The sequence below is a fragment of the Lepus europaeus genome, chromosome 12 (genome assembly GCF_033115175.1).
Source record: "Lepus europaeus isolate LE1 chromosome 12, mLepTim1.pri, whole genome shotgun sequence".
Classification (NCBI taxonomy): Eukaryota; Metazoa; Chordata; class Mammalia; order Lagomorpha; family Leporidae; genus Lepus; species Lepus europaeus.
This window is the reverse complement of record NC_084838.1, coordinates 85,851,947-85,865,676: the sequence shown is the minus strand read 5'-3', so window position 1 is coordinate 85,865,676 and position 13,730 is coordinate 85,851,947. Positions and strand designations below refer to the sequence as shown.

General features: G+C 37.4%; 1 pseudogene; it reads left to right on the top strand.

The window, feature by feature from the left end:
- The window catches only part of LOC133771049 (UBX domain-containing protein 6-like), a 52,943-nt pseudogene extending 43,844 nt beyond the window's left edge, over window positions 1-9,099 (top strand).
- Window positions 9,100-13,730: the final 4,631 nt, after the last annotated feature.

The following is a 13,730-nucleotide window of genomic DNA, read 5'->3' as shown; positions in this document are numbered from 1 at the left end:
GCATGCTTTCTGTGTCTGTGTGTGTGTGTACGCATGAACATTTTAAAACCTTTTAATATATCAGGTAAAGTACCCTGATATATTAAAAATAAGGTACTCCTCTACATACTGATTGTAATTTGCTTTTTATATTTAGCAATAATATGAGGACACTTGCTCATGTCAATAAATGTATTTGGGGCTTATCATTTTATTTTTTTATCAAATACTTTATTGTACTGTGACATGTAACTCTTTCAGTAGTCTCTTGTTTGATAATCAAAGAACATAAATTATTTTTTTAAAATAAAGTCCTAAATGTAGAATCTCAGTGTCACAGGGTGGGCACATGCCAATGTTATATACATTGCAAGATGACCTCAATCACCTAAGCCTGATAGGTGGTCAGCATTCGATCTTTTTTTTGTCAAATGCTTTTAAATCATCTTCTCCATATGAGTGTTTGCAGAGGTATGTTTTTTGTATTATTGGTATTAGTTAAAAATTTAATGGTTCAGTAATCTATGTGCTTTTGTAATTTCAAGTCAAATAATCCATTTCATTCAGAAATCTAGTTATTTAGAACATAAAACCCCAAGATATGATTCAGTCTAGGTTGTTTGAAATGACAAGTTTGATTAAGGATACAAAAATCTCTGTGATCTCTTTCTACATATCTACACATCAATTTAATGTTTATTGTGAGTCTCTCTATTGAATATACAAACTGAACTCTTACAGTCTCACTCTATGTTATACATCCTGCTGGTCCACCTCTCTCTAGCCCAGAATTGTACCAGTCCTCTCCTCTTTATAATTTCACTCCCTAGATCATATCCCCATGGCTGCCCACCACAGCGCATGAGTTTGAATAAGGAAGGGATTCTGACCTCTTCATATGGGCAAAGTTTATTTTCCCACCTCTGTTTTTCTGAGCACCAACATCACACCTGACATAAAATCATCAGTACCATCGTTGAATGAATCCATAAATGAAACTAGAAACTACTTACTCATCCCCTTCAACCCAAATTAAGAAAACTGAGACCAAACAAGTTAAAAACCAAAAAAAAAAAAAAAAAGGAAAATAAAAACTTAGGTGAAAACATTATAGAGGGCTGTATTATTTACTAACTTAATATATTTCCTTAATGAAAGTGCTTAATTTCCAACAAACATAAATGAAGATCATATTTTCAGAGTGTAGAGGAAAAAGAAAAACAAAAGTTTCTGCTTGTAGTAGCCCATAGCTAATGTCAAAGGGAAGAAAGGCATTTTTCTTTTCTAGTTTTCCCTACATTTCTTAAAAACATCAACCATTATTTAAAATTTTCTCCCCATCACTCAAAGAAACAGAGACAGTTGTTCCTTCTGGATTAGTTTTTTGCTTATCTCACCAGCAGGGTCAGGATAATAAATCACTCAACCCCTAGGGAATAATAATGCAGTTACTGGGCATGGGGTGGGGAGGGGAGACAAAGAGGAAAATTCTTGGGATTCAATTCATTTTCAAATACTTCATAGTACCTAAGAAACATCAGCATGAAGATCCTATATAGGTGAAGCAGATGGAAAGGGAAAAGTCAGAGAAGTGGCAGTTCCATTGGAGGAAAAGCTATGATCTGTTTTTTCAAATATCCTGCAAAAAACTACAGAAACCTTTACTTAGTATAGAGTAGATATTCTGTATATAAAGATAATTAAAAATGAATCTTAAGGAAGAATGGGATAGGAGAGGGAGTAGGAGGTGGGATGGTTTGGGGGTGGGAGAGCGGGTATTGGGGGGAAGAACTGTTATAATCCAAAAGTTGTACTTATGAAATTTATATTCATTAAATAAAAGCTTTCTTTAAAAAATTTTTTAAAAATCCTGCAAAAAATAACCCTTTGTTTCTTCATTCCTGTAAGCCAGCCTTAAACATCTCGTGGGCTGGTGGCAGCCCTGAGACAGCATCATTTTCACTTCTGGTGGAGATGTTTCTGCTGTATCTGGTGGAGTGGCTGAGGAACCAACAGCCATTCTGGGCTATCACTTCCCAGAAGCTTGGTGCAGGAGCATTAAACAGCAAGGTTAAATATGCTCCACTCTGCTACTGGGTGTTGATAAGGACAATCGTGATGCATGTGAGATTGGAGCAAGCTGGGCGAGTTCAGGCCAAAGGCCCAAACACACTTCCAACAAGATTTTACATTTCCACCTCACTATTCTAACCCCCCTAAATTGAGGAAATATACAAGGACTTTTCAAACTATTCATGGAAAATAGAATTAAAAGTTGAGTTTATTCTGATGCAAAAAAAAAAATTTGAAATACTCTTATTCAAGAGGTCCTCAAGAAGCTACTGGAATATGTGTATTATGAAAAAACTATGCATGGATTTCAAAATTTTTCTGCACAAAAATAAAATCATTTTCTCATTGCACTTTCCATGTAGTTTTTTGAAGTGCCCTCATTACAGTACTAGATTTTCCTATGAAGAGTCCTTCTGAATGTAGTCAGTCCTCACTTTGCATTCTGCAATATAAAACAATGCCAAAAGGAAAAAGAATTAAGGTAAAGCTATTGAGTAATTACAGTTTCTTATCCAAGGGGAAGAATTGTTTTCCTGAATACTCATCACACAAAACTACTCATATTGTAATATTGCTCTAATGTCAGAATATAAATTGCCCACGGAAGTTACAGAAACAATGGATAATTCCAGGAAAGCTTTAATCCTGAATGAGTGTCCAATATTTGTCCTTACTACGCTCCATACTTGCTCCGCAGTACTGGGAAAAATACCAAACATTTCTGGGTCTCAGATAGCAAGTCAAGGTACACTTGCTTTTCTCTCTGAAATAGTGGGAATATGTGACTCCAAAATACAGCACTCTAATCCTTAAAAGAGGTTATGCGTAAAACGCAAACTTCATATATAGAAAGCATATGTGACACTCTTAGAATAGCGCCTGGCACATCATCATTATTTAACATGTGTTATGTAAGTCTGTCTCCCTTCCCCCTCAGGGAAAACTAATTATACAGGTCTTACTTGTTCCCTGAAAACAAAGTCAGAATAAAGTGAAGAGATTTGAGTTTGCTAAAAACATAGTATCTTTCTTCCCTTAATTTTTTCTTTTTCTAATAATATATTTAGCTGTGCACACAGTCTTGTGGAAAACTCAATATTACAAAAATAAAGTATTGATAAGACTCGAAGTCTCATCCAGAGGAGGAGATTGTAAAATGATATTAGAGTTCTGTCACTTCTGAGCAGGAACTCTTGACAGAAGTCTCCGAATTCCCATCCGTGGTAGGTAGGTATGCTGTAGTTTTGCAGGTCTGAAATCCAAGCGGATGACAACATTTTTGCTTCTGTTACAAGATTTCCTGGAGTTTGCACTCCCTTCATGATCTTGGCAGAGATCTTGCTGCTAAAATAACATATAGAATCCTCACCAAAACGGTAGGCTGCCGAAATGCCAGAAAACTGTAAGTGTGTGCAAAACCTGCAAGTGACAGTCCCCACCTCCTACCTGGCCAGCCTCGTCTCCTCACAGATCCCCAAAGTTTTCCTGGAAAGATTATTTTTCTCTTGAAATAAAAATAGACTTTCCAGTTCTAAAATTCCCTGATCTTTTCTCACCCTCCATCTTTGAGCAAGTTCTACAAATGACCTGGCTCAAAAACGAACTAAAATTTCTTAAAGAAATCATCTCATACAAATTAAAAACACTGAATATAATGTTAATGTCTTCTATATTAAGATAAAAATGCACCCACTCACCACTACTAAATCTAACTAAGTGCTTTTATTCTATAAGACCTATAACCAAAGATTATTCTGCCTATTTGGCCAACAAGTACATTCTGCTAAAAATAGGAAATTGGGTCTTCCTTTACTTTTACATTCTTCAGTCAGTATTTAAATATCTGACTCACACTGAACAATTCCAAGGCTTAACAGGGCCATACTGAGTCCATTCTTTCATCAGCACATATTCGCCATGTGCCTTCTATGTGCTGGGTGTTCTTAATGTTGGGGTTATGACCATGCATATTATAGTCTTATTGTCAGAGAGCTTCCATTAATTCTGGTACAAGAAGGAAGATAATAAATGTGTAAATATGAAACATGCTAGATAATGAGTGCCAAACTCAAGAATAAAGTACAGGACAAGCTGAACAAGTGATGTAATAGTAGTTACTATTCTATCCATAATAACACTGATATGTGAGCGAATTTCTGAAGGGACTAGGGAGGCAATACACCTGTAGATATCTGGAGAGAGATGATCTCAAAGACAAGTCCTGAATCAGAAACATCCTCAGTGCAATCATGGAGAACAGATCTCAGAGAAATAAAAGAATGGCTAAAGGGAGTGACTTAGGAAAGAAGCAATGGATTGGATGAGACATGGTCAGATTCAGGATGTATATCACACTATTGCACAGCCCCCAGATGTGGAATATGAAAGAAATTAACGATGGGTCCAAGGACAGTGGTCTAAGCAACTGATAGAGTTGTCATTTACCAAGAAGTGGGCAACGTTGTGGATGGCAGTAGGTGAACCAAAACTTAAGGTTTCAATGTGTCACACTCAAGTTGCCCATTAGAAACCTAAGTTGACATGTCAAAAAAAGCAGCTGAATATGTGAAAATAACATTCAGAAGAAGTTTCCAGGCTGAACAGGGCAGCTGAATGCCACCAGTTGACACACAATGCATCATACTTCAACTGTGCTGGTCACCTATCCCTGCAGTAATGCTGCATAACAAACCGACCTCATAATTAGATGGCTTACAACCATGAACAGTTATTTTTCTGGCTTAGAGGTCTGGGGGTTGGCTGGGATGACTAAACTCCAGGCTATAGTTTAGCTGACTTAGCTCTAAACTATGGGTCAGGTTTAGTTCTGCTCCACATATCTCATTCCAAGACCTATGCCCCAGGGACAGCAGACATCTGCAGTGTGCTCTTCTCAAAGTGAAATCCCCAATGCCTTTAAGGCTCTGTCCCAAAGGCTGGTACACTTGTGCTTGTATTCTGCTGGTCATATTTACTTGTGTCCATATTCTATTAGTCAACACAAGTCATTTACTGATGCCCTAATTCTACATGGTAGGGTAACACACTTGATATTTTGTGGTAGAAAATGCAAAATCACAAGGATATACATACTTCTAATCAGGGAGGGCCTGAAAACCCATAACAAGGATCCAACTTACTTTTCAACACACTATAGTGATAGCTACAGCTCATTGCAAAAGACATTTTTTAGATCCTTTCAATCCACTAAGTTTCTTCAACTGGCTGTTTCTGAAAGCCATTTGACAAATATGTTTGAGATAATTATGCTTGACTTTTTTTCACTAACAGAAAAAAAACAGGATAGTATTTTCTAATAACACAGCACACATTATGCTTTAAATTACATTTCTTTAAGAAAAATGTCAATGTGTACTTCGTAGACTATCTGTGGCAGAGTACTATTTTTTATTTCAATAAGACATGTACCTGTAATTTTGTAAAATACAATAAAATTAATTGCTAAGGCTGAAATTAACAAGATACAAAAAATGTCAAGCCTATGTTTTCAGGAAAGTACTTAGTCACAAAGGCTATAAAACTTTCTGAACACTCAAGTTCTGTACTTATCTTGAGGAAGACATTTTATGTAAGCAATGGCTCAGAGAACACACTTTGAGAAGCACGTGCCCAGTTGATTATGCCTGAATAAGATCCTTTTACCCCTAAAGTCTTAGCAGCACTGAATAACAAGGATCTGAACACAAAATTGCGTTGCTAAGGATTTGAAATTGAATTTGACTTATACCCAAGTTTACTCAACTATTAATTCAATTTGCCAGGCTCTATGGGTTCCCAGGATTTCATGCTTCAGTAATTAAGTAAAAAAAAAATCAAGAAAAGGGCTATGTCAAATAGCCATATCCTACTTGATGACTTTTACTATGTTTTTCTTGATTCTTAGGGCAATGCCTTTTAGAATTTTCATCCATGCTGTACACACACAAATTACTGAAATCTCCTGGCCACATCCTGAGGCCACCTTAATTGACTGCTATCAAGCTGTGCTTTTTAAATGTTCCAGCATTTGATCTTTTTAAAATGCTCTGAGACTTAACTGATGTCAAACTGGCTGGTCTAATTTCCTGCTATGTCTTTAGATCCTTTTTTTTAAAAAAATAATTGGGTGTTGAATTAGGTTTTCTTCCCTCTTTCTTTCTCAAGAGATCAGTACTAAATTTAGTTAAGTTCTGACAAAAATTTCTATTCTGTCCTATTAATTCCCTGTACTTGGGTTTGCTGTCTCTTAAGTCACAAGTTACTCTGGAGTATGGAAAAAAAAAAATGAAGCTGTGTTTTCTCAACCCTAGGGAAGGGGCTCTTTTTAGGCCTAGAGATAGCTGGTTGATTCACATACTGAAATTGTGAATTACATGTTACAAACTTTGCCTGGACATAGATGAGAATTTGTAAATCCTTTAGGTGGCAAAAGAAGATCAAAGAGTGGTAAGATTAGTACTGATGCTAAAATGATGATCTTTTTCAAGTAACATTGTCAAGTAGAGCTGGACCATGCCTGAACAAGCTCACAATCAGCAACCAAGCCTTCTATTACCCTTTCCGTTAGTTAGGGCACACTTATAAATGTTCAAGAATTAAGGAAGCTCTCCCAATTGGCTCTAACCTTATTTTTTTTTTTACTATAATTACCGATTTAAAGTAAAATCAACAATGTAAATATCGAACCGTTTCTATTCTCTCTTGGGAAATCCTTCTTCCTAAATGGCAATGAACAGCTTTTTAATCAACTTCTCCAAAGCAAAAAATGTTTATTTGGGGTTCTATGTCAGGCCAACAAATCAATTGACCAGTCAATCCTATTAAAGAAAAAATAAAATCATCATGCTACTGAGCTCCATTGTCCAATCAATTCAGAAGAAAGAATTGATTCAGTAGAAAACTCAGACAAAAAGGGAAAGGCTAGAAGAATTCAAAAATATATACAAATTGATAGAATCTATAAAATACTTAAAAGCACTGCTAATTATAGAAATACACAAAATATGGGGTTGGTGCTATGGTGCTGCAGGCTAAACAACTGCCTACAGTGCCAGTATCTCAGATGGTTGCTGGTTAAGTTCTAGTCGCTCCACTTCCAATCCAGCTAAATGCTAATGTGGAAGACCTGGATGAAGCTCCAGGTGCCTGGCTCCTGCCTGGCCCAGGACCGGCTGTTGAAGTCATCTGGGGAGTGAATTAGCGGATGGAAGATCTCTCCTTCTCTTTTTCTCTTTGTAACTCTGCCTTTCAAATAAATAAATAATCATTTTAAAAAACACAAAATAAGGAAATACAAATATGAGATGGACAAACATGAGGAAAGTATATTTATCATTTAATAAAAATTAGAATACTAAAATTATACCTAAAACATAAGCTATTTCTTAAGAGATTTATTTGAAAGAGTTACAGAGAGAGAGAAAGGAGGGAGAGAGAGAGGGGGAGAAAGGAAAGAAGAGAGAGGGAAGGAGGGAGGAAGGAAGGAAGAGAGAGGGAGGGAAGGAGGGAGGGAGGGAGAGAGAGAGATTCCATCTGCTGGTTCACTCCCCAAAACTATCTGCAATGGAGAGGGTGAAGCCAGGAGCCTCATCTTGGTCTCTCACATGGGTGCAGGAGCCCAAGAACCTGGGCCATCTTCTTCTCTCCCAGGTCATTAGCTGGAAGCTGAATCAGAAGTAGAGTAGTCAGGACATGAACCAGTGCCAATATGGGATGCCGGCATCTCAGGCAGCAGCTTTACCTGCTGTGCCACAATACAGGCCCCCAAAATAAGCAACTTTAAAAAACCATAATATTGAGGCTAATTCAGGACACACATATTCTTTTTTTTTTTTTTTTTTTTTGACAGGCAGAGTGGATAGTGAGAGAGAGAGACAGAGAGAAAGGTCTTCCTTTGCCGTTGGTTCACCCGCGGTAGGCAGGCTGCGGCCGGCGCACCGCGCTGTTCCGATGGCAGGAGCCAGGTGCTTCTCCTGGTCTCCCATGGGGTGCAGGGCCCAAGGACTTGGGCCATCCTCCACTGCACTCCCTAGCCACAGCAGAGAGCTGGCCTGGAAGAGGGGCAACCGGGACAGGATCGGTGCCCCGACCGGGACTAGAACCCGGTGTGCCGGCGCCGCAAGGCGGAGGATTAGCCTAGTGAGCCGCGGCGCCGGCCAGGACACACATATTCTAAAATATTGGTAGAGAATCTGCAAATTGTCCACATATTTTATGAAAGCATTTGGAAATTTTATATCAAAGTCATTAAAAATATTTCCCATTATTTAAACCCAATAATCCATTTTTGCAAACATACCACTACTGAAAACACCCAAAAAGTTATATAATGATGTTCTTTACCTCTATGGAGACACTGCTAGCTGTCTGTGCAATCTCCTGTGATGGTTAATTTTATCTATCAACTTGATTGGATCACTGGGCGCCAAGCTATTTGGTCAAACATCCTAGATATTCCCATGAATATCACATTCTTGTGTTTTGGGAAGGAAATTAACATTTGAAACAGCAGAGTAAGTAAAGCAGTTTTCCCTCCACAATGTGCAGGGGCCTCATCCAATCACCTGAAGTCCTGAGTAGAGCAAGAAGACTAAGGAAGATAAAACCACCCTGACAGTCTTCAAATGGGGTCGATCCATTTGTTTTTTTGTTTTGTTTTGTTTTTTGTTTTTTGTTTTTTTAATCCTTGCTTCTAGATTTTTCAGGGCAACATGAACTTTCCTGTCACATTGCGCTACTCAAAGCTCAACACTGACCATGTCAAAGCTTGTCAAAAAACATTCAATGCTTCCCCAATACCAAGTGCAAGTTACTTGGACTGCCAATTAAAAGAAGTCTTTGGACTTGAACCAAAACATCAACTGAGCTTTAAGAACCCCAGTGGGAGGCAAAAAGCTAAACAAAGTGTAAAGGGGAACTTAAAACACTTCCAGAGTGTTCTCTCTCTCCCTAAGCATTTGTGGATTTTTCTGTTTTGTGTTTTGATTTTTTTTCTGTTTCCAGACTGACCTCACTTCTTCCTTCACCTCTTTGATTCACATAAACTAAAAATATCACTGACACCTTACATACTTCTAGCCTTACAGAGATGGAGAGACTGAATTTCTTGATACCAGTGCCAAACTCCCAATGAAAAACTCAATCAGACCAATCTGATTCAGGTGCCCACTGAGACGCACTACTCTGTGATGAGAAGAAGGTGATAAACTGCAAATGACTGGGCCACAACTGTAGCCATTAAAAAAGAGAGGGATGTTATGAAGAAGCAATTCTCCAAGTGGAGAAGATAAGCAAAAATCATCCACATCAACTGGCTACAAGTTATTTTACATATTCTTGAGCCTCAGTTCTCTCATCTGAACACTGTCAAGCCACAAAGCTTAAACATAAAAATCACATCCTATCCCTAATAATCTCATAAAAATAATTCCAAGATGTAGCTTTTTGTGAGGGCAGCTTCCTCTATTTCCTTTCTTGGTATATCATGGAATTTGATTAAGGTTTTGACAAGAACTACAAGAAAGAAACTTAGTGTTTTTGTTTAGAAAGAATGTCTCAAATTTATCTTACCATGGGATAATTTTTTGGAGAACACTTACTTCCTCAGGACAGTTTACGAATCCCTGTACTTTATTATTTATATGACCCTAACATTTCCGATCACAAGGGCTATGCTTCTGTAGAAAATATTTTTTAAGAAAATAATAACTGTACCATAGGTCATTCATGTTAATAATTCTTCTCTGTCATTTGCTTAAAGCCTCCTCTGAAAAAAAAAATCCTCCTAATTACTGCTCTTCTGCATCTGTGGGAACTTATGGTAACTTTTACTGCTATGAGATTTCCCACTATCTTGCTACCTTTTCCAATAGCATTGGCCTTTTATTGTTGGCAAAATTATATGGAGCCCAGAGATGGATTTCAATCCACAGAACCAATAAAGAGGTTTCATGGAAGAACTACAATCAAGCAGCACTTTCTCAGTGGGGTTGATGTAGAATTTAAACTTTAGAGCAGTTATTGATGTTAAGCGCAGATTCCACGGTCAAATAATAATGTCCTTTTAGTTCTTTCATTTGCTGTCAGGTTTATATTAAATACATATATGCAGCATTCACATCTTCTGCGTGATGAATCAACACAGACTCAAGTTTTGTCTCGCACGAGTGGCCAACCGACATATTTAGCTCTTTTCTTCCTAGGGGTAGTCTCCAGTCACTATTTTTATTACAACAGTTTATTGAAAATGTGTAATTTCAGTTCCAAGTTTCAAATTGTGTTTTATTAGTAAGAATTATTTGCTGTTCCCTAGAAAGTGATTTGAAGCCTAAGATAATTATAGAATCATAGAGCTATAAAGCACATCCAGAGGTCACCGAGCCCACACTCCGCTCTCAGAGCAGACCTGCACCTTTGCTCAGCAAGCCATATTTCTAGCTACTTTGCCCAGAGGAAATGGTTATACATTTTCCAATTGCAGTTGAAACTCATGTTCAACAATTCTTAGCAGTCAGTGTGGCCTGTTTTCTGTTGGGGAAGGATAGAAACCCTAAGGGCTGATAATACTTCCCTTACTCTCCATTACTTTTTCCTTTCTACCAGTTTGTCTAAATAAATTTATTTGCATTTACATATCACTTGAACTATCTTCTCTTATCACTAGCTCCAGTACATAAACAATGCCACCATTTTCCTGGTTACCCAGGCTTAAGTCCTAATCATATTGCATTGCTTCCTTTCCCTCCATACACACATACAATCAATAATTGTCTTAATTTTATCACCCAATTGTATCTCCTATTTCTCATTCTTTTCCATTTTAACTAATGCTGTCCCCACCATGGTCCAAATTCCTATTGCTTATTTGTCTCTCACAGTTGTAAAATTTGCTAATTGGTGCTCACATCAGTTACAGACTGAATTCAGTTGCATGTAGCACAAAATTGAGCCATATATGCCCCATTTGGATAAACAAATAGAACTATTTTTTCTCTCCCATCACAACAGGGCTGACAGCTCCATGGTATCATTAGGAATGCAAGATTCTGTAGGCTTTCCCTTTGTGTATTCTTAGGATCTGGGCAGTTTTGTCACTTAAGGCTGCTCCCCACTTTTGGAAGAGCCACTATGACTTCAGCTTATAATACACTGTCCCATTCTAAATAATGTCATGCTTTTCTTCAAAGGGGGAATGAAAATATGGATGCTTTTCCATTATTTGTCTTCTGTTTCCTTTTTAAGCTGTGGCATAACCTTTATGCCCCAAAGTGTCCTATAAAAGAGAGAGGAATATCTACTGGGTGGAGGATCCACAGACGCTGCTACAGTATACTTGCTTCTAGATTTTTCAGGGCAACATGAGCCTTCCTGCCACATTGCACTACTCGAAGTTCAACACTGACCACGTCAAAGCTTGTCAAAAAACATTCAGTGCTTCCTCAAATACCAAGTGCAAGTTCCTCGGACTACCAATTAAAAGAAAAAATAATCCAGCCTTAAACTATTATTTTATTATTCCACAGTAGGACCTTAATATTCAGATGAAACTCAGCCAATCATTGTCATGACTGTTTCCAAAATATGACATGTACAGAATGAGCTCTACCCCTTCAGTGTTCCTAGAGTGCTCCCTTTGCCACTACCCTTATTACTTGAAATCCTGTACTTTCTTCGACTTTTCTTAAAATTCAGTTCTAAGTTTCTCATCACTCTTCTTCCACTTGCCTTTAATGAACCTCTAAAAACAGGAACAAGAAGAGATGACTGAGATTTCATTCATCTGTGTACTAAAGGTTTTATTCCAATTACCTCATTGAATATAGCAATATACCTGGGAAGATAAGGTTCACTATTCCCATTTCACAGAAGAAATAGTCCAAGAACTTTGCTCTCAAATTCGCACTGTTAGTAAATAATAGTCAAGAGTCAAATACAGTGCTATGCAGAGGCTAAATTTGGGTTCTTTCCATTGCATGAAGACAACTCCCTATATAAAGTCTCTTTCTCCCAGAATTCACACAAATGCAGAGGCTGGACCAGGGCCAAATGCAGAGGCTAGGAACTCAATCCAAGCCTCCTATGTGGGTGGCAGGCAAGGTCTCAAATACTTGAGTCATCACCTTCTCAGGATCTGCATTGGTGGAAATCTGGAATCAGGAGTTGAGTCTAGAAATGCAGACTAGAAAAGCATCTTAACTGCTCAAAATAAAGTAGAACAAAAGAAAAACTTTCATGGTACTACTTCTCTTAAAGAATGCCATTTAAAATATTTTTTTGAAAACAGAGATTTGTAATATCTAAAATGATGAGCCATACAAATAGATCAAAGATTAACAAGATAAAAAGCAAACATCCACAAAGTAGAACACCTAGACACATTAATAAAAATTCAGATATAGTTCTCTGAGGAGGACATACATTTTATGAGTTTATTTGGTGATGCCTTTTCTATGTATGAGGACTAAAAAGATTGATAAAGTATGCTCTTTGGAACACAGACTATTAGAGAATTTCAAATCATATTAGAGAATTTAGGGTATGAGGCAACAGCTAGGAGTGTGCTCTCTGTGTTTTTTCTGTTTTTCAAATAATAAATAAACATGTTTAATAACAATTTCAAATGAAAATGGAGGAAAAGGGGTTCAGAAATCATATTTTTAAGTTATAGTAGCTGAAAACATTCCAAATCTAAGGAAAGATACCAAAATCCAGGTAGAACAAACACAGAGATCTCAAATCAAAGTCATTCTAAAGCAGGGTTTCCAAAGACAGATAAAAAGGAAACTATGAATAATTAATGATAAAAACAATTCTGAAACAAGAAATAAGAAATATATCACACACAAGAGATCCTCAATACAACTTTCAGTAGATTTCTCAGCAGAAACCCTGCAGGTCAAGAGTAAGACAATATTTTCAAAGCACTTAAGAGAAGAAGGGGAGAGGGGGGGAGAGGGAAGGAGGGGAAAAGAGGGAAGAAAGGGAGGAGAGATGAGAGGGGAGAGAGGAATGGAGGAAGGGAGGGGAGAGGAGAGGGGAGGGGAGAGGGGAAGTGAGGGGAGAGGAGAGGAAAGAAGGGGAGGGAGGGAGGAAGGGAGGAAGGAAGGAAGGGAGGAAGGGAGAAAAGGAGGAAGGGAGGAAGGAAGATACTATTGAGGAAAAACGCTCTACGCAGCAAAGCTGAACTTCAGAAACAATGGACAAATAAAAAATTCCCAGATGGAAAAAAAAAATGTTAAAGGTGTTTATCACCACTAGGTCTGCTTATAGGAACTGTGAAAGGCAGTTCTTTATGCTGAAATAAAGGTTGCTAATTAGAAACATAAAATACATGAAGGCACAAAATTCAATGGTAATAAAGAATAACATTTAAAATATTCTAGGAAATAATGGTGGTGTGTAAAGCAACTTTACTATGGTATGAGGGTTAAAATAAAAATCTTTTACAAAGACACAACTTTTAAAAGATGTAAATGTTAACAACAAAAACAAATGTGAAGGACCTGGAAAAAGATAGAGTTGCTATTTCTACAAAAGTTAACAAATTATTAGCTACCAAAGCTAACTAGTTATTTTGTTCTTTGCTGTTGTTTGAAGTAGTCTTGTATAAGTATCAGCTACTACAAGAATATTGATGATAACTACAAAGTAAAAAAATCTATAGCAGATGCATACATTAT